We start from the raw sequence: 22,550 nt of genomic DNA, 5'->3' as shown, positions 1-22,550 counted from the left end.
CCCATCATAAGTACACATTGATGGCCTAAGACACGAAACGAGCGGTTTGTGTGAGAAAACGAACAGTATTTATATCGTTTTTACCTCTTGTAACCACAGCCACGTCCAAGTGATCTGAGGGCGCGGGAGCTTCGGTCTGCGCAAGCGCCGGAAAGCGCCGGAAGTGATCTCTCGCGCCTGTACGTCACTCATTGTTTACACAGAGATTTCGGAAGTGTTACCTTTCACTGTGAAGATCTAAACCTATTTAGATATACAGGAAATCGCAATGGAAGACGATTTCGATATATCAACAGACAACGTTGAATTTTTTTCACAACCATATTTATTTAAACCAGAATACACAGATCAAGAACTCAGAGCGATGGAGGAAGCATCCTGCTGCAGCAGCACGTCTTCAAGCCTCAGAGAGACAGAGATCTCTTCAAAATTGGTGGTGTTCTTGTAGCAAGTGTTGTGAGATGCCAACAGAAGTGGAGAGCATATGTTGTCAGCTTTACAAATAGAAAGGACACATACAAAGACGTTGTTCACATACCTCCGTTGGATGCGAAAACATCATAGGCACAGCTGATGATGTCAGTACTAAGCGATCCACTCCTTGGTTTATAAAATCATCAGGGGAAAAATGATCGCTGCAGACCCTCCTCAACTTTAGTAAGTTTATGGGTGTGTTGATATCCAGCCGAAGAGCGATCAACCATAACTTCAAGAGAGAAGGCTCATAAATTGGGAATTCGTGAAAACACCACTCCCGGATGAGTTCGCGCGAGCATACGTAATTGTTTTCTTTTACGACGGTTGAAACATCCCGGATAAGCGCAAATTAGTACCATTTCTATTAGCCGTCTTACCTACAATCTCTGTTCTGTGTAAACAATGAGTGACGTACAGGCGCGAGAGATCACTTCCGGCGCTTTCCGGCGCTTGCGCAGACCGAAGCGCCCGCGCCCTCAGATCACTTGGATGTGGCTGTGGTTACAAGAGGTAAAAACGATATAAATACTGTTCGTTTTCTCACACAAACCGCTCGTTTCGTGTCTTAGGCCATCAATGTGTACTTATGATGGGGAATTGTTTCATTTGGACGATGGGGAATTGTTTTAATTTGGACTCTGTGCTTGTGTTTTGAGACAGTGACCATCGACCTGCATTATATGACTAACAGACAAGAACGGTTTGACCTAAAAATATCAAAATTGAAACTACTGCGGAAACAAAGACACCTACATCTTGGATGCCCTTGAGGTAAGCTGAAACATATCAAAAATTAATTTCAAAGTGAACTATCCCTTTAACTTCTGGCAAAGATGAAGTTGACGATAGGCTATTGACTCGCGATCTTCGCAGTAGGCTAGTGAACGCACCGGAGAAATGCACATTTATTAGGCTACATAGTTTTTTGTTTTGGATGGTTTTGTTTAGAACCAGCTTTCTGTAAATATATTTCACATTTTTTAGACATGTGAGGCGAGTAGGCTACGGTCTGGTTAATGATGATCTCCAGTTCAAGCACCTTATGTTGTGATTGCTAGCCTATATTTACTTTAAATCCAGGAAATTTGTTAATGAAAAAATTATTAAAATGAAGATACAATTGATACAAAACGAAATTCGTTTTAAAGAAAGGATTTGTAGTTTCTGTTTTGAGGTCTCTGTGAAAGTTTGAAAGTCTTTTAGTGCGCTTTCAGAGCGCTTGCATCCATAATGGAGAACTGTCACGTAATATTGTTTTTTCCTCATAAATGCGAACACGAAAAATAAAAGACAAAAGACTTTTAAGTAAAACTTACTCCGAAATTGTGTCCTCGGCGGAATTCGCTCTTCAAAATGCTGCCGTTCGTAGTCTGAGTTACAATCTTCCTCTGAGGAAACAACCCGGTATCATGCATTCTTCCTCGCTGTCCAGAATCATCTGAAGGGCGTCTTTACTGGAGAAGCGTGCCATACTCAAAACGCGATGAACTATCAGTAAGTCTGATGAAGAAACTGTGTTTTTATGGCATTGATCGGGGGGCGTATGCGATGCATACTAGATCACCTAAACTATTTACCATTTGAATAGCGCCGGGGGCGGGGCGGCCTCAACTCATTATAGAGATAATGAGGCAGAAGGAAAAAATGGTACCTCTCCTTGCTTTCAAACGGATTACATGAGTTGAAAACATTTGTTTTTTATATAAATTACTTCATTTAAAAGAAGAGATTTCAAGCTTCATAAAGACATATCTCACGTGTCTGTGTGAGAAGTATTCGGTGAGTTACAGTTCATTTTCGGACGCGTTTCAGAATGGACTACACTGGCAGAGAGAAGGCAGAACTCGCTTCGTGTTTATTTTTCTTTATTTGGCGAAAAGCTCAACACTTTGTTTTTATTATGAGTACACACAAAAATAATACACATTTAACACAATCGATTGATGTACGAAACTCCTATGAAAAATCAAAGTCAACAGAGTATTTATGAGTTTCTTTTACACTGATAAAAAAAAAGCGAGCTGGTATCGCCGGCGATACCGTCGACCTCAGGGGGTTAATACTGATGTACTTCACTGAAGTAAAACAGAATAAATGTGTGCATCAAATCCTCATAGAGACAGTAAGATCAGTGTGTGTGTGTGTGTGTGTGTGTGTGTGTGTGTGTGTGTGTGTGTGTGTGTGTGTGTGTGTGTGTGTGTGTGTGTGTGTGTGTGTGTGTGTGTGTGTGTGTGCGTGCGTGTGTGCATGCTTTTCTCAAACTCTGTTTTGATGATAATCTCATAAAAATTTTTGTAGTTACATAAATTATTTTGGCCTTGTTTACACTGCAGGTCTTGATGCCCAATTCTGATTTGTTGCCTATATCCGATTTTTTGGACTGTCTGTTTACACGTTCTTTAAATTGTGACCCATATCCGATTCATGTGTTTACACTTGCCATATAGGCTACTATCTGAAACATATCGCGCATGCTTAAAGGGTTAAATTCTCTTGCACAGATGGACGAACACGAAATATGTTTCATGCTCTGCGATATGCGAAGTTGCGAAACACCACTTTTGAATAAGAAACAATGTCTATAAAACTCGTTAAAACTCCACGAATCACAAGCGTATCGGTGAGAACACTCGTTAAAACAGCATATACACACACCCGAACTTGACTGCACATCACATATTTGACATTATTGATACTGCTTTCATTCGTAATGCAACGGACCGATCTACGGCACATAAATTAAGCCTTAAATTAAGGGGTTATTGGGCTGTTCGCTGTTATACAATAAAGAGCCTGCACAGCGACAGAAAATAGAAATGAACACAAAAAAACTGCCTAGAGCCTGTACTTACACAACACTGACAGTGGAGTTGCGCTCAGGAGTAGAGCAGCTGTGGACAATTTTCTTTTTCTTTTTTGAGCGGCTGCGGACGAATGCACACAGAATATGAAATCACACTCTGTGCGTATGTTTTAAAAATATAATTGAACATGTAAATAGTCCTAGCACTTTTTAAATTTAAATAGCCCACTTAAAGTGTTTATTACAAATAAATTACTAAATGCTTAAAATGAATAAATGTAAATGAACAAAAATTTTCGTTACATTTACAATCATGTGAAAACACTTCCCGTGCCCCTGTCCACATTCCTCTCCTACGATGACACAACGTTTCGTCGGGCCATCCATCCCTTTGCTGAAGCGCGTCGGGGTTTCTCTCGTCATTAAACTGCGGAGACGTTGCCTAATGCCTCAGAAAATCCGATCTGCCTGTTTACATGACAGTCGCATTGGCTTGGCACATATCCGATTTATTTCCACATATGAATGAGGCCTGAAACCAATCTGGAAATATCCGAATGCATGCGTTTTTTTCCTGTTTACACTGTCATAGAACACATCCGATCTGTGTCACATGTGAGCAAAAAATCGGAATTGGGTCACATTTCACTGGCAGTGTAAACAAGGCCTTTTATTATTACTATCAAAAGTGTCTTTCGGTTGAAATGATCAATCACAGGGTTCATTACTAAATGAACAGATTGAGGATAGTGTGGTTTTGAATAATGAAATAACAGAAATGGTTGTGAACAATGTAAGGAGTGAAGATGTGGAAAAAGACATTAGTAGTGGAGAAAATAGTGCTGGAAAACGTCTCGGGTTACTCGCGTAACCCATGTTCTCTGAATAGGGAACGAGATGCTGCGTAGCGATGATGCAATGGGGACACCCCCAGGGCGGTGCAGATTGTCTGAACCCGTATAGAATCACGGCAATTCATTGGCCTGATGGCGCGGGCGCCTCCTCAGCGGCGCTACGTCACTCACCCTTTATATAGTGGACGCGCCATCTGCTCCTCAGATTTTCCAACGATGAAGAAGAAGCCCCTAGGCAGCAAGAGGTGCTTGGCAGTGAACGCAGCATCTCGTTCCTTATTCAGAGAACATGGGTTACACGCGAGTATCCCTAGACGTTCTCTTTCATAGGTTCACTCCACGCTGCGTAGCGATGACGCAATGGGAACAATATACCTCACACGCCAAGCTAAGCGCTGCCAAATCTGGCCCAACAAGGAACTTTCAAGGATCATAAATTATTTTTTATTCTTTTTGCCAGACCAGACTCAACTAGGACCTAGGCGACCAGTTCATACAGAAAGAACCCGGGAACCAGGGGCCGCATCTAAATCCAAGTTATAAAACCTAATAAAAGTGTGCGGAGAGGACCAACCTGCCGCCACACAAATATCCTCCAGAGGAACTCCCTTGAAAAGAGCCTAGGAGGATGCGATACTCCTAGTAGAGTGAGCTTTAAAGCCCAGAGGTGAAGGAAGCTTCCACACCTCATAAGCCAGGGAAATTTCGTCTCTCACCCAGTGAGAGATCCTGTGCTTAGAGTCCTCGGCGGCCACCCCCAAAGCATACAGACAACTGAGATGGCTTGCACCACTGGCCAGAGCGGTGCCTTTAAAGCCCAAACAGGGCAAAGCAAATTATGCTTCTCCTCCTCAGCAGAGGAAAAAGGAGGGGGACAGAAAGAGTGAAGCACAACCACTTGAGCAAAATGACGTGGACAAAACTTTGGGGACATAACCAGGTCTAGGCCGTAGAAACACCTTCACAAGACCTGGGTCGAACTCCATACAAGGCTCACTCACAGAAAGAGCCTGCAGATCCCCCACACGCTTGAGAGAGGCCAACGCTAACAAAAGTGTCACCTTGAGAGTCAGAATTCGATCCGGAGCTGACTCCAAGGGTTCAAAGGGAGGCTCTACTAGCCCCTCCAGAACAACTGATAAATCCCAGTTGGGGACACTAATAATATGTGCAGGCATCAAGCGTCTAACTCCATGCATAAAGGAGGAGACCAGACGGTGTCTACCTAAGGGGACCTCGTCTGACTCCTGATAGACGGCGATAGCCGCGACATAAACTCTCAAGGTGGTAGCAGCTACTCCAGCCTCAAACTTATCCTGCAGGAATTCCAGCACTGAACCGACCGGGCAGCTGACTGGGTCCACTGCATGAACCGATCACCAAGACTCAAAAATGTTCCACTTAGAGAAATACAGCCGTCTAGTAGAAGGCGCACAAGCATTATCAATGGTCTTCCGAACATCAACGGGAAGACCAGACGCCACGGTCGCTAGCGATTGCCTCTTATCGGCCACACCCACAGCCTCCATATCTCGCCAAACATGCTCCAAATTTGAGCCACTGTTTGGCGGTGCAACATCCACTCCCCCGACTTGAGCTTCTGTCTCGACAGAAAGTCCGCTACGACATTCAGGTCCCCTGGAACGTGAACTGCTCTCAATGAAAGAAACCTGTCTTGAGCCCAGAGGAGGAGGCGGCGCACATGCCTGTCGAGGGTGCACGACTGCAAGCCTCCCTGGCTATTTACATGGGACACCACTGCCATGTTGTCCGTCCTGACAATGACATGACAGCCCATCAGGGCCGGGAGAAAATGATCCAGAGCCAGAGAGAAGGCTCGCAACTCAAGGGAATTTATGTGCCACGAGAGAAGCTCGCCCATCCAAACGCCGCACGCCGGTCTGCCCTCGAAGACCTCACCCCAGCCAGTCAAAGAGGTGTCCGTCGTGACAACCTGGCGACGGCAAACTACACCCATCTTGACCCCCTGAAGTAAAAAGGGGAAGTCTTTCCACCTCCAAAGAGCGCGAAGGCAACTGTGCAACACTCTTAGAAGGCGGAAGGCAGACAAAGAAGGGTGGATGCCCCTGAGTTCATCCACCACAGGAATGATCTCATATGAAAGAGACCCATGAGCCCCAGAAGCCTGCGTCATATGCCCACCGCTACATGATGGCTGAGCCTGAAACGGGCCAAGCACGCATGGAGACTGGAAACTCGAGCAGGGCCAGACGGGCCTGCATTGAGAGAGAGTCGAGTTGAACACCCAGGAAAATGGTCTTCTGAGAAGGAGTTAAGACACTTTTCTGAGCATTCAACCTGAGACCAAGAGACCGGAGGTAGTGGAGAAGGACGTCCCTGTGACGACACACCAACTCTCTGGAATGAGCCAGAATGAGCCAGTCGTCCAGATAATTTAGCACATGGATGACCTGGAGCCTCAAGGGGGCCAGAGCTGCATACATGCACTTGGAGAACGTCCGCGGAGCCAGAGCTAGACCAAAAGGAAGGACCCGATACTGATATGCCTTTACCCCAAAGGCGAACCGGAGGAACTTCTTCTGCCATATAAATAGGTCCTTCAGGTCCATGGTGACGAACCAGTCCCCTGTTCAAATCTGCGCCAGGATAGTTTTTAACGTCAGCATCTTGAACTTCCCTATGTAAAGGGAAAAATTCAGGCGACGCAGGTCCAATATGGGGCGCAGACCCCCATCCTTCTTTGGGACGAGGAAGTAGTGGCTGAAGAAACCGCGGTCCCAGTCTGATGGAGGAACCTCCTCTATCGCTCCCTTCTGGAGGAGGGACGTTACTTCTTGCTGTAGAACAGAAGCCTCTAGGGCGCTGTTCGTGACAGTGGGTTGAAGGGTTGCGGCGGAACTGGAGCATGTATCCGAATTGGATTGTGTGGAGAACCCAGCACGACACACCTGGCAGAAGTTTCCACGCTGCTAGGTGGTGAGACAAGGGCTGCGTGAGAAGGGGCCCTGGGAGGGGCCTCGCCGCCAGACTCTCTGAGTGACTGCCAGCGAGAGGTGGTGGGCACAGAGCTAAAACAGCCGAAGGAGGACCTGAGGCATCCTTTGACTGTGAAGAATCACCCACAGGGGTCACTGAGGTCTCTCTAATTCCAGGGTCTAGCAGAGGGGCTGGAACATTCAACACAAGGAGAATGCCAGATGCGTCTCCTTCCGTGGATGAAACAGCTTGAGCGAGAAGATGCATTTAGGGGAGATAGCCTTGAGCGTCTCCATCCTTAAATACAGGAAGATGGCGGGGGTTATGACAGATTTTGATCCAGAGAGCATCTCGAGGGGAAACAGAACGCTTCAGTGGTCTGTCCCTCCCTTCTGAGATGGGGGAAGCTCTCCGTTTCCTGACACGTGGATCAGGAACGCCCCTGTGAAGCAGAAGCAGCGGGTTTTGTTGGCTGCCTCAGGTCAACGCGTCTACGGGGACGCTGAAGGGGCATTGGACGGCCACAAGCTCCCCAGACCGTGGATGTCTCGGCTTGTCACTCCTTCTAGGGGCCTCTTTCCGGTGTGCGAAGCGGTCTCTAGGCGCCGGGGAAGGAGTAGGAGGATCACGGGCCCTCCAAGGCATAAACTGCTTAAGGACAGCCGACTGCGTCCTAGCAGTTCAGAATTTGTCAACCACTGAATTAAACGCCTCTCCAAACAAGCCTGACTGGGAGATAGGGGCTTCCAATAGGAAGAACTTCTTTTTCTCACAAATCTCAGTGAGATTCAGCCATAGGTGGCGCTCGACAGCCACCAAACCCACCATGGTTCGTCCAACCGCACGTGCAGTGTGCGTAGTAGCACGCAGCGCAAGGTCGGTAGCTCTGCGGAGCTCTTTGACCGCTTCGGGCGTGAGGCTCCCGTCCTCGTCCATTTACTTAAGGACTTCCGCATGGTAGGCCCGGAGAATCTGCATGGTATGGAGCGCCATATCTGCCTGGCCGGCCGCCGTGTACGATTGTCCCACGAGGGCGGACGTGGTCCTGCAGGGCTTCGACGGGAGAAGAGGGCGAGACTTTGTAACCGCACTGGGTAGTACATTAACAATAGCTCAAATGATCTATAGGGAATTTTAATAATTAATCATGAATATGATTAATATATTGCATATTACAGTTACATTAAATTATCGAAGTTGAAAACAGATCCGATTGTATATATGAATAATCAATTACAACAAATTATAATTCCTCATTCATATATCAATAGTCTTATTTCAGATCGATTTATGTGAGATAACCCTAAATGGAAATTAACATAATTATCAAACAGTTGTTTGTCCAGCAAAACAGCCGTAAGATTAACTTATCAACTTCTCGATAAAGTTATCACTTCTTATAATTTCAGGAAGAATAGTTTCTGGCCATTGAAACGACTCTCCTGTCCTTATAAAATTTAGGTTACTGAAATCGTAACAAGATAAAGCATGTAGCTTAAGATCGAAACATCTCATTGACTTGGTTATATGAGCATTTAAAACAGAGACAATCAGGAATATATGGAATTTAATAGTTTAAAAGCTCATAACAAAACAAACAGTAAAACAATATAAGACAAACGGATAACAGATGAGAGAGAGAGAGAGGATGAAAGAGTGAGTGAGGATGAGAATGAGAATCTGCGATCCGAGAGAGATCACGGAATGGCAAAAACTCACAGACAATGTAACCTTTTGAGAGAGACAACAAGAAATCCCATCAATCAAATCAAAAATCAATACTTGCGTATGGTTCTCTTTGTATTTGCTGAGGAAAGAAAGCATGTCGTTCTTTTCGGAGCTGGGCGTCTCTCGTGTCTTCCGGGCGAGCGCGGTCGCGGGAATATTTAAAGGTTCACCGAACGTGACGTTCCCAAAGAAATAATTCAGAGTTCATCTCCCTCGTGGAGGGAGAGGCGAATATGAAAATAAAACTTAGTAAAGAAGAGAAAAACGGAGATGAGAGCTCCCTAAGGAGCCATGGAAACGGAAGTTCTCTCAGACGAAGTGCTCGTGCGTGCTTCCTTAAGGAAGATGAGCGCGGTCGCGGGAATTTCAAAAGAGTCTTTTTCTTTGAGTTGAAGTTGCCGACTACGTTCGCTTCACTGAACGTAGGAAGAGTCCGAAGACGAAAAATAAAGAAAAGACTTAAAGAATAAAGAAGAAACGGAGAACGCTCCCTAAAAGGGAGCCATGGATCTTCTCACAAAAAGTGCTCACCGAGAAACTTCGGTGTCAGTCTCTTATGGAGAAGATGGGTTCACGCCTACTTCGCGTACGTGAACCAATCACCTTCAGAGATTTCAGAGCGGGAAGAAGTTTCTTTGTCCTGTAGGCTACGCCCACTGGAATGAGTCATGAGGAGATGGGATTGAGCTGTTCGGCTTCCAGAAATATGAAAGGTGTAAAATAATGCACATTACTGCATTCTGCTATCGGAATTCGATTCCGTTAGATTGAGAGAATTACAGAGATATCAGACACGTCACATGAAGATTGTAGGAATACGGAGTTACATACGATATGCATATTACAAGCATTTTAAAGTTTGATTAACACACAATAAAATTGTCAGTACTTCCAGTATGGCATGTGAAGACATCTAAGCACAAAAAGGAATACATTTAAAACATTTAGAGGTACTTTTCTCTGAAAAGTTCCATGGATGGTGTTTGTGTGTGTGTGTGTTAATGTGTGTGTTGGAATGTTGGCTCCCCGTTATCTCTCTTGCAGAGGAGCTGGATGAGCTGCCGCTTTGGAGTCATAAAGTTTATGACCTCGTCCGAGGTCGGGTTACAAGACACTATTGGGGAACATTCTTTCAATAAACACTTAGAATTCAAAACTACACATTAGAAAACCACACCTCTATTATAAGGCAAAACTAATCACACATGCATATAGGAATGTACATATATTAAAAGGATATTTCTATCCTAAGTTACACACAAAGGATGTTTGTGTGTGTGTGTCTGTGGCCTGTGTGTAATGTCACATAGAAAGAGAGCGGGGGGGTTAGGTTACAAGACCATGATTCTATTTGAGACATTAATTAGGAGAAACACTTCCAAGTTACAAATCAGAAAATCATGACTATGGCATGAAAGGGCTAACCAAACATGCAGGCCTTAATACATCATCTTAGGTTCTGAATCATTCTAAATGAAATGTAAGGTAAGTTTTGTGTGTTCGGAATGTGTATAGAAAGTTTCGTTATCTCTTTGGTGCAGAGAGAAAGGGGGTTTGGAATTCCTTGAAACTTTGCAAAGCTAGGGGGATGTGGTGTCGTGTTGTTCTGGTTATCCTCCAAGGTGCAATAAAGTGTCACGAAAGACCATTTGCTGCAGACTAGCTGGAGCCAACACAAATGATTTGCATTCGGGGGTTCAGTATGTGAAAGCAAGAAGGAATGTGCATTTGTGTTCAGATTCAACGAGCCATGATTCATTACCAGAACCAAATGAAATGATTGATCTGCTCATCCGCTACAACTTCCATGAAAAAGCAGATGAAGGCGAAAGATGTAAATGCACATGTAGCCCTGCTCCACAGAACCAACCATGTTGGTGAAGTGTCATCGCTACGCAGCGTCAAGTGAACCTATGAAAGAGAACAATCACAGTTCAAAATGTGAGGAAAATTTTGATGCAGAAGATGAGGGATGAAGAAGCACTTTCTGAGATTTCAGATATTGGGTCACAAGGGATGGAAATCATGAACTCTTTATGACTTTCACAACGTTTGATAGATTTGTTGATGAAATAATTCTTTCCAGCTGAAAAGGATACTTATGAAATTAAGGAAAAGTAAAATATGAAAATAGCTTTTTCTTTTCTGTCTGTCTTCTTGCTTCACTATGGGTGTATGGAGAGTCTGATCATCATGAGAACATGGTTAAACTCGTGTAAAATCATGGCATTTTTGTGTAGAGTTTTGCAGAAATCATGAAGAAAATTGTAATGTGTGTGAAAACAGGTGAAATACATTTTTGTTTTGAGAAATGTGTCTTTGTTTTAAGAACTGAATGAATGATTTGGGAAATTGTGCCAACTGAATCATTTATAGAGTGTTAGCAATTGAGAAAACCTGTAATACGCATACAACAGGACACAGTAATAAACATCAGTGGCCTAGGTTATATTTATCAACATATATTTTACTAAAACACCCTAATAAATGCGTTCAGTGCTCAGGTTTGAGTGATGCTGCAAAGAGAGCTTTCATTCAGAGCTTTTATTGTCTAAAGGCACACTATACATAAACATATACAGTATAATTGTATTGATGGAAATCATATTCATTTAGTTTTTATTGTAGTGACCAGGGATGGATTACTGACCGGGTCTATGGGGCCAGTGCCCAGGGGCCCTTGACTACCAGAAGCCTGGGGGGGGCCTGGGGTTTAAGGCCACACGATCCAGTTTGGTTCAGAAAACCCATTAACAATGAAAACAAATGTTTATTAATGCTGTAATATATGTCCCATAGCCTACACAAGGCCTCTTAAACAAGGCTCTTGGACTATGAGGGCTCCCTGGAACTTACTGTTGGGCCCTATGTGAATATGAAGGCCCTGTGGAGTTACAAATTTAAGAATCTGTATAAGATCTGCTGATCTCATGTCCTTACATAACATAACATGAAAAACTAAGGTAGAGCACATTGAATTTAGCATTTAAGGTTATGACGATGATATCAGCTGTTAATCAAAGTTTCCAGCAAGATATGTTTGTCAGTCCTGTTCTCTCTATTGTAAGTTTAATGAGTCAGATTACTGAGACTCTCACCCTTTGTCTTTAATAGATCTTGGAGCCCCTGTCCCAGTCTTTGAATAGTTATGCTGATTGGATTAGGACTGGTAGACTCTAAACTCTAGGGCGGGTTCCTAAACCTGTATATTTCATTTGCATGCTTTATGCATTTAATGCATTTATAACTCTTTGAGGGCCATGATTTCTGGCAATTCTCCTCCCCTCCTTCCTCACGCCTGACTGATTCAAAATTGTAGGGCTGTGGTCCATCAAGAAATTGATGGTTTCCCACCTCCTCAGTCTCCCAGTCGTTCTCCATAGTCAAGCCACAAACCGTAGGAATCTAGCAGAGTATGGGTTGCTACTCCCTCTTATGACATCATCACCCAGTTACTGTAAACAAAAAAAACATGCTACCTTTGAAGAAACCCCAATAAATGTTATTTTAACACATTTTAAGACAGAAATGTTTAAATATATACATATTGAACACTTTAATTTACACATTAATTGGTTGTGGTGATTAACCTGCAATTTATATTATATATATTATACATATTTTTTATATATTATTGAATTAAAAGTGCACTTAAAAAGAGACACTGTCATGACTATTGTCACGGTTTGCAGCAGTAGATGACAAGACAAAGAACATAAAAGCAAAAGACTTTACTAACAAAAGATAAACCATAAAGAAGCACAAAACGTTAACCAGAACCGACAAATGAGAACTGAAACACAGGCTTATAAATATTAGGAGCAAATAAAGATAATTATAAACACAGGTGAAGTAAAGAGGGAACTAATGAGTAACTATAGTAACAAACAAGAGGGAAATGAGTAACCTAGGAGACAAATGAGAACAAAACAAGTGAAAACGAAACCAAAATTAACTAAATAGTGTCCATGTGACAAAAAATTGCACTTTGTAACAGTCAAATTAAAAGTTTTAATTTGTATATTAGAAATCATGTTTTAATAATCTTTTGTCATGCTTTAAAGAAGTGCAGTTATTTTGATGTTGACCAACATACTAAAGCACATGTAAAGTACTTGATTATAATTAAAACTCTTGTGTGTTATTCAATATTATATTTAAAATTGAACAAACAATTTTCAAAAAGTTCTCTAAATATTAGCTTATTGCATTTAATATAAATTTAGACTATAAGACATTCATTTAATTAAAATAATTATTTTAATTTTAATTTTAAAAATAATTAAGTGTCTGAAAGAATTACATTCAATCTGCTCTTAAGTATATATATTTAAATGATATTATTAAGTGTCAAAGACTAGAGTTTGTAGCATTAAATGATGAATATGAGCAGAATGTGCTGATTGTGTGAAAGTGCTGGATTGAAGCGAGTCACTGAAGAGAAGTCAAGTCAACAAGAGCCGCTCAGATCTGATATAGTGCAGGTTATTGGCTGAAGTGTGGAGATGATGAGTTTTGATTTCTGTTTTCTGTAGAGTTTCCAGTCTCTCTCAGCACCTCCTGAATCTACAGACGAACCCGACGTTTCCTTCAGTTCTCTCTCCTCTTTTGATGGCATGAGAGAATCTGTCCGTCAGCTGAGAGACAAACTGGAGGATTTCTGCAAAGAGGAGATCAAGAAGATCTCAGACGGAGGTAAAGTCCTGCGCCTCGTTTATACAGACGTGTGGAGAAAGATCCCAAATCTGAACGTACAACCGTTTCTGAAATGTTTCTATGATTTATAAAACATCCATTTGCACAAAAATGTCCTTAAATGCATCTCAGTTTATAAATCATCTTAAATTCAAATGCAATGTGAACAAGTGCATCAAATCCACCTACAAATATCCCTTGATGATTCAGAAATACAGCAGTCATCATCATGGACAAGCGTTTATATATATAAACATGATGATGAACTTGAAGCTTGAAAGTTTAATTTAAACTTGTTTGTTTAATTTTAAATATATTATTGAATAACATTATAATATTATACATGATAATAATAATCAAGTACTTTACATGTCCTTTAGTATGTTAGTAAACACATCAACATAACTGCACTTCTTTGAAGCATGACAAAAGATTATTAAAACATTATTAAAATTTACATATTAAAACTTTTAATTCAACATTGTTACAAAGTGCACTTTTTAAACGTCTACTTAAAGTGTGTTAAGAAACATATACATGACGGAGGATGCTAATCATGGAATTTAGGATCAATCCGATGTGTGTGTTTTATAAATGAAGCCCCTGGAGATTATTAATCTGCTCTCAGAAATGAGTCCATCATCTAATATTATAGAACATCATATTATAAATGTCTTAGAAATGAATGTATTTTATCTTGTAATTTCTCTTCACACTGTTCATGTCTGTTTATTTCCACAGTCACTTTCACCAACATGAATCCCAAGACCAGGAACGACTTCCTACAATGTGAGTCACTAGAAAACAAGCAGAAAAACTCACTGAATGTGTTCATGTTCTTCCTGTAGAAGGAGAAATAAATCATGATAGAAGAGTTGTATAATTGATCATGTAAATGATGATTTGCACAGGATATTTGGTCAGCTGTACTGAGACACTGATGATACATTGAACATTGATTCATGAAGAGTTCAGATACATTAAAAGATCAGACAGATTCATAATTCCTGTTTCTGATGTGTTTTCTCTCCATCAGATTCCCATCAGCTCACTCTGGATCTGAACACAGTGAATAAACGCCTCAGTCTGTCTGAGAGGAACAGAGTGATTACTGACACTTACACAGAGCAGCCGTATACTGATCATCCAGACAGATTTGATTATTATTATCAGGTGTTGTGTAGAGAGAGTGTGTGTGGACGCTGTTACTGGGAGATTGAGTGGAGTGGAGATGATGGTGTGTGTATATCAGTGTCATATAAGAGCATCAGCAGGAAGGGATTGGGTCATGAGTGTGCGTTTGGATTTAATGATCAGTCCTGGAGTTTGAACTGCTCTTCCTCCAGTTACACATTCTGGCACAATAAGATACACACTTCTCTCCCTGTAAAGTCCATTAGCAGAAGAATAGGAGTGTATGTGGATCACAGTGCAGGAACTCTGTCCTTCTACAGCGTCTCTGACACAATGAGCCTCATCCACACAGTCCAGACCACATTCACTCAGACGCTCTATCCTGGGTTTAGGGTTGCTTCCTTAGGATCATCAGTGAAACTGTGTTGTTGATGTTTCAGAACAGATTGTAGAGAGATTTTACCCATAATACTTTGAGCTGCACAATAAATCAGTAACAGTGAGATACAGAGACTCTTATTTTATTTTTCTTTAATATCTTAACTTCTACCACAGAAATAACAGAATAAATGTGTGTATTAAATCCTTTATAGAGACAATAAGAATGGTGTGTGTGTGTGTGTGTGTGTGTGTGTGTGTGTGTGTGTGTGTGTGTGTGTGTGTGTGTGTGTGTGTGTGTGTGTGTGTGTGTGTGTGTGTGTGTGTGTGTGTGTGTGTGTGTGTGTGTGTGTGTGTGTGTGTGTTTATCAAGCTATAATTGTATTGATGGAAATCATATGCATTTAGTTTTTATTGTAGTGACACATAATAATTGTAATATTACTATTAAAAGTACCTTTCATTTGAAATTATTAAACACAAACAAAATGAACAGATTGAGGATAGTGTGGTTTTGAATAATGAAATAACAGAACTGGTTGTGAACAATGTAAGGAGTGAAGATGTGGAAAATGACATTAGTAGTGGAGAAAATAGTGCTGGAAAACAATCACAGTTCAAAATGTGAGGAAAATTCAGTAACACTTTAGATTACAGCCCGGAAAGTACTGCGTAATTAAAGCGATTTTACAGTGTAACTTTCTGTAATTATAGGTTACCTACATGTAAGTATAAGGGAACAACATGTAAAGTTTGGGGAATAAAGGGGTAACAACCAGGCACAATATATATTTTTTTATACTGTAAGTATTGTAGATGTAAGGGGTACTTATTCTACTATTATGATACAACAATCACATTTGGGACCAATTTATAAAGGTTTCCAGTCTGTATTTTTTATTCTATTTACCCTGTAACTACATTGAACAAGAGGGTAACAAGCACCACTTTAAATTACGGCCCGCAATGTCACACTTACCCTGTAACTACTTGGAACAAGAGTATATTTCCCAGTATAAAAAAAATAAAAAAATGCAATAGTTTTAGCTTTACTTGCCTTGAAGCATGTGAGCTCAAACTTAAACATCTGCACTTTTGCTATAAAAAAAAAAAAAAACGCAAAGATATGTACCCTGTAATTTTTAAAAAGCCTATACAGTTTGTATTGGTATACAATTTTTACAAAAAGGTGCACAGTGTATGTTCTCGCTAAATTGGTCCCAAATGTAAGATTGTTGTATCATAATAGTAGAATAAGTACCCCGTAGTTCTGTAATACTTACAATATAAATATATATATTTTTAATTCTCCTGGTTGTTACCCCTTTATTCCCCAAATTTTGCATATTGTTCCCTTATACTTACATGGAAGTACTTCATAGGTACACTATGATTACCGAAAGTTACGCTGTAAATTCATCTTAATTATGTAGTACTTTCCGGGCTGTAATCTAAAGCGTTACCGAAAATTGTGATGCAGAAGATGAGGGATGAAGAAGCACTTTCTGAGATTTCAGATATTGGGTCACAAGGGATGGAAATCATGAACTCTTTACAAGAAATAAATGACTTTCACAACGTTTGATAAAGTTGTTGATATAAAATAGTTCTTTCCAGATATGGAGGAATGTATCAGTAGCTGCGTTTACACCAAAATTACCCGGAACAATTTGTCCCAGGAACTTTTTTTTACTAGGAACTTACCCAAGACCAGTTGTTTACTGCGTTTACACCGCGGTCTAAAGTACCGGGAAGATTATGCAAATTAGTCTGGTGACGTTGAACTACGTGCGACTGCTCCTCTCAGTCTATGACGGACAGTAATCAGTTTTCAGCGCCTTTTGAGTTTTAAGTATGGAGGAGATTCAAGCCAAAGAGTATAGAAGCCCAAGAGGCGAAACTCAATAGAACGCTCCATAGCAACAGTTGCCCCCATGACGTGACGGCGCGGCCGCCATTATGGACTGAAAACTGAAGGAAAACGCCGAAAAATAATGGGAGTCAATGGCACTAAAACAAAACATAACAAAAACTTAACATAACTTATTTTTTTCTGGCCGTCATATCTAAATATGAAAACAATTTAAAATACATTAATGAGGATGACCGACGTTAAATGACAGAAAATGTTACGTTTATGTGTTGGTTATGCATGGCCTAATTACCCTAAGGAAAATAGTATTTTGGGACAAAATATTACTATAGAAGGACTATAAGACTACTATAGAAATACTATAGCGGCTCGTATTCCTATAAGATTCCTATAATATTTTGTCCCAAAATACTATAAGATTCCTATAGTACTTTTTCGTAAGGGTATGTCCCCCACCAAATCGGCTTCATTAGCCTACCACTTACGGTTTGCAAAGATACAATTATAAAATTACTGCAAACCTTTAATCTATCAATATTTATGTTCTATTATGCATTTTCCTTGTTATATGAATAACAGAAATTCATGAAATAATATATATGCAGACACACAGTAATAAGATATTTATTCAAATGTTGATTTTGAAATTAGTGAACATCACTATATATATGATTTGGAAAAATAAATAAATAAATAAAATTATAAATGAACATTTCTAAAGACAGTTAATCTTTTACATAGAATATCACAAAAATATTAACAACTTGTTTTTTCAACATCTTCAGTGAAAGTGCACACAGTGAACGTTTCAATGGCAAGAACAAAAACAATCTGTGAATGTCCTATTACAGGCGGAAAGGTACAAAAAAGATGTGCAATCTAGGAAGTGCACACATGAACTATAAACAGTACTAAAATGGAAGTGGTGCCATAAGATCTCAGTAATTAATCAGACACCACCATCTATTGTGTGTGCCATTGATTTTGCCATTGACTGGCGCTAACGATTTCAGCAGCTTTCAGTCCATAATGGCGGACGCGCCTCCGCAGTGCCATCTACAGACTGTTACCCATAACACAACAGAGTTTCGCCTCTTGGGCTTCTATACTCTTTGTTCAAGCTGTGCTGCTTTTGTGTGTGATGTATTGGTTTACTAACGAGGTAATTAACAAAACGGCAGAAAAGAGACGAGCACTGATACTAAAGCGTATTCAGAAAGCTCGTAATGCTGGATATAAAATTAGACAACGTATGTTATCAGCTATTGCGGACATTGACCGTGAGATGGCTGGGACGAACGCGCGCCATCGGGCAGAAAGAACAAGATTGGTAAGAAATGAATCCATCAAAATAAACCAAGTTGTGAATAATGTTATTATCGATTACATCAACTTATTTTTGCCACTTTTGTGTGTTTTAGATATGCAAGTACTATCAAATGCGTTGTGTTTTGCGATCGGTTTGGATACACACTAGAACAACAGGATGGTGGGAGAGCGTGGTTCCAACTTTCACCGAAGCCCAGTGGATAAAGAATTTCCGGATGTCTAAGGATACTTTTCTGTACCTCTGTCGTCGATTGCAACCCCAACTGGAGAGACGTGACACAAACTACCGCCATTGTGAACCCATTCAAAAAAGAATCGCCATTGCACTGTGGAAACTTGCGACCAACTCTGAGTATAGAAGCATCTCTCATTTATTTGGAGTCAGAGTTGCAACTGTGTGTCACTGTCTTCATGATTTCTGCTCATCTGTTGAGAAGGTACTCATGCAAGAAGTTATCCAGTTACCAAACAGTGAAAAAATTTAAGAAATGGCAGTGTATTTTGAGCGCAGGTGGGGTCTGCCACAGTGTGTAGGTGCAATTGATGGATCACACATCCCCATTCTTGGACCAGAGGAGTACCACACAGAGTACTTCAACCGAAAGGGCTGGCATTCGATCATCCTACAGGCTGTGCCAGGGAGCCTGCATGATGCCAGAGTGCTGCGTTTGTCAGGATTGTGGGGCCTAGTGGATAGGGGTTTGTTACTACCTTATGTAACAAAGAACATTTGTGGACATGATGTGGGGTACTATGTCCTTGGTGATGCAGCCTATCCTTTGAAGAGCTGGCTGATGAAACCTTTCACCGACAACGGACGACTGACACTCCAAAAACCTGTGTACAACCATAAAACAAGCAGAGCCAGGGTGGTGGTTGAGAATGCTTTTGGCAGGCTAAAGGGCAGATGGAGGCGTTTGCTAAAACGAAATGACTGTAATACACACATGGTCAAATCCCTGGTAATAGCATGTTGTGTTCTGCATAACCTCTGTGAAATGAATGGTGATGAGTTCAAAGAAGAATGGGCTACGGGTACATTCAACCAGCCTGACGGGGCACTGTCATCCACTGTAGAGGCCGAGGGTTTAGATGCATGTACAGGCCTAATGAAGTTTTTGACAACAATGTAGTAAACTGCAGTACCACTGGTTACACACCAGAAACTGTTTTTTTTGTGTAAGGGAAAAATAACCTTCAGAGGCTGTAATGTGCTTTTTTTTATGCTGTATTGTACATTGTTTTTGCTGTATAACACTTTCTTTTTGTAAATAAAAATGATTACTTCTGAATCATGCTTTGGTTTATTTATTCTGTTATCACCTTCTGTTTACAGGTGAAACTCGAAAATTAGAATACCGTGCAAAAGTTAATTTAATTCAGTAATTCAACTAAAAAGGTGAAACTAATATATTATATAGACTCATTACATGCAAAGTGAGATATTTCAAACCTTTATTTGTTATAATTTTTATGATTATGGCTTACAGCTTATGAAACCCAAATTCAAAATTAGAATTTTGTGAAAAGCAATAAGTACTTTACCATAATTTTTTTTTTTTTTTAAACAGTAGTAACCTTTTAGTTTTTACTGGACAACCCTTATATTTCATTAACCATTAAATGTTATCATTCAATTTCACTAAAGTATTTACCACCATAATAATACAGATGGTAAAAAGGAAAATCACATGATGATTCAAAGTTCACTAGATCATTAGTTTTCCACAAGCTGAGGCACATATTAATATAATGAAGGTGCACAGAGTCATACACACACATACAAAACACTACCATGGTGACACACACATGACTCTGCCATAAACATTTATTAAACAATATATGATGTAATATAAACCCCAAATGTACATAACTGATAACAAAAACTAAGAAGAAATATAATTATTTAAATGAAATAACATCAAATGTGAAGTGTCACGCAGGGAATTCTGGGAATGTCAAGACGAGCAGAAACACAAGAACTACATCTGACTTCAGCCACAGCCTTAGATCAACTGAAGATAAAAAACATTAAATCTCTCAAGATCTCATCAGAGGATTAAACAACTCCACAAACAGCTTTACCAGCTTCACTTATTACTAACCAGACTGACTTTATTTCTGTCATACATCTACAGTTCTGTTAGAGAGTTAACAGAGGTTTAGATGTTGATGATTTATTGTTTCATTTGTAGTCATCATGATGGTGATCAGTGTTTGCTTTAGTTGGGCTCTTGACCCTTGACTTTCTAACATTAGTGTTTTGCTGGCTGCTGTTACTCTGTGTTTATAAAGCACATTGATTATGGCAAGAAAATCAGAGAGAAAATTAATCAGGTGATGTTAATTATGTATTGGTAATTGATGATGACATAATTATTATGTAGTGGCCTGATTCACTGAGCTCATATAGAGCCTTATCTTTGATTATATGATCATTAATTTTACATTATGTTGCATCCCTTTTGGTCTGTTTGTGTTTTTATGCTGTGGTGGGAGGTGTTTGTTTTTATCCAGGAAGAAGACCGGATTGGCTCCTGCAGTCTGATTGGTGCCACGCCCTGATTGATCAGCTGACACCTGGACGTGTAAATACCTCCTTTGTTTCTGCTTCATTAGCCTTTTGTGCTCACATGCTGTGTTTTGCTTGCCTGGCTTTTACCACTGCTAAAGTGTTGAGAGTGTTTATCTTTGGAGTGTTCATTCGAGTGTTTGATTGAAAGATAAGTTGTTCATTTGTTTCCTGTGAAGGGCTCTATTTGTGATATTGACTACCACCTGTTTAATGACCGCGAGTACAGGTTACCCTTGCATTTCTCTGTTAGCACTTATACTTGTTTATATATTGTACATAGTAATTTGGGAGGTAGGGAGACCTTTTTTTTGGGATTAGGGAGTTAGAGAAGTAATTGTATTTTATTTAATTTTATTTTGTGGATTAGGGCAGTAAGAGCTAAATCCCAAACTAGTTGTTTTTGTTTGTTATTTTGGCTTTGTCGACTCCTGAGGTAAAATCGCATTGTGTCACAAACCTGTTAAAACTCAATAAATATTGTTCCATTCACTTTTCCATAAAAGAAACCGCATTGTTGTTTTTTCATGTTAAGTCCTTTTCCCTAGACAAATAATAACAATTATTGATTATAATAGCCCTATGAGTCTTTAGCATGTGATAGCATTCATCAGTGTTGCGACAATCTAAAGAATTTTAAAAACATTGTGCACAATAAAGGTTTGAACTACTATATCTTTCAGACACACAGACATCAAGAATCAGCGTATGAGTCTCAACAATGGTGATGAAGAAAGTGCAGTGCATGATGGGAGCCATCAATCAAAACTCATCAATATCTCCCAGCATGCATTGCAGCATGAATAAGATTCATACGCTGATTCTTCATGTCTGTTGGTCTAAAACATAATTTTGTTCAAAACGCTTTTTATACACCATGTGTATTTAAAGTTCTTTAAATTATTTGTTGGTCACTACTGGTTTACATACAGTAGTTTCACAGAGCTATTATACTCAAAGATGTGAAATATTTTAGTATTAAACTTTTCTCATATAATGAAAGTTAAGATTCTTAATGAGAGTAAATCAGGTGACTACATGACCATTATGTCATCATCAATAAATAGCCAACAGCACCTGATCACATTTTCTCTCTGATTTTCATGTCATAATAAATGTTTTTTATAAACACAAAGTTAAAGCAGTCAAAGACAATCTAACGTTAGAAAGTCAAGGGTCAAGAGCCTAACTAAAGCAAACACTGATCTCCACAATGGTGACTTCAAATGTTATTATTTTCAATAAAACATCCATGTCTAAACCTCTGGTAATTCTCAATAATAACTTTTGTGTTTTTTTAGGTAGACAATTTTAAGATCTGTCCAGGGACAACGGATGAAAAATAGCCTTTTGGCTAATTCTGGTGCATTTGCAGCAATGCTAATTAATGTACACGGTCCCTGTCAAATAAATAAATAAATAAATAAATAAATAAAAGAAGATTACAGTGAACAATACAAATATAAAAAGCAGTAAAACAGATATAACTCTTCAAATCCTGTTGATAAATACAGTGTACAAGTTTACTATAATACAGACATTATGTAAAAAAAAAAAAAAATGAATTAATATTATACACATTGACACAGTAGAGACACAAGTGGCAACAGGTTGGGTTGAGGGAAGATACATATTCTTATTAATGCTGACATGTCTGATATGTTATGAGACAGTTTTTTAGATGCTTTTTAAACAGAGTGTATGTGGTGAGTTCTCTGATGTTCTGAGGGACAGAGTTGCACTCCTGTG

General features: G+C 40.0%; 1 protein-coding gene and 1 long non-coding RNA gene across 2 annotated transcripts in view; one reads left to right on the top strand and one right to left on the bottom strand.

The window, feature by feature from the left end:
• Positions 1-15,446, top strand: part of LOC309512432 (tripartite motif-containing protein 16-like protein) — a 32,495-nt gene extending 17,049 nt beyond the window's left edge. The window contains exons 7-8 of the mRNA XM_082188025.1: positions 15,144-15,294; positions 15,401-15,446. The gene's annotated coding sequence lies outside the window, so the exon portion shown is untranslated. The remainder of the gene's footprint in view (positions 1-15,143; positions 15,295-15,400) is intronic.
• Positions 15,447-17,508: 2,062 nt separating this feature from the next.
• On the bottom strand, positions 17,509-19,130 carry LOC309513001. Its single transcript, XR_014211241.1, has 2 exons — positions 17,906-19,130; positions 17,509-17,863 (listed from the first exon to the last, which is right to left on the bottom strand). It is a non-coding gene; the product is annotated as an uncharacterized lncRNA (long non-coding RNA).
• Positions 19,131-22,550: the final 3,420 nt, after the last annotated feature.

This window comes from Leuciscus leuciscus, assembly GCF_965113295.1.
Source record: "Leuciscus leuciscus genome assembly, chromosome: 1".
Lineage (NCBI taxonomy): Eukaryota > Metazoa > Chordata > Actinopteri > Cypriniformes > Leuciscidae > Leuciscus > Leuciscus leuciscus.
This window is presented reverse-complemented; position numbering and strand designations above follow the sequence as displayed.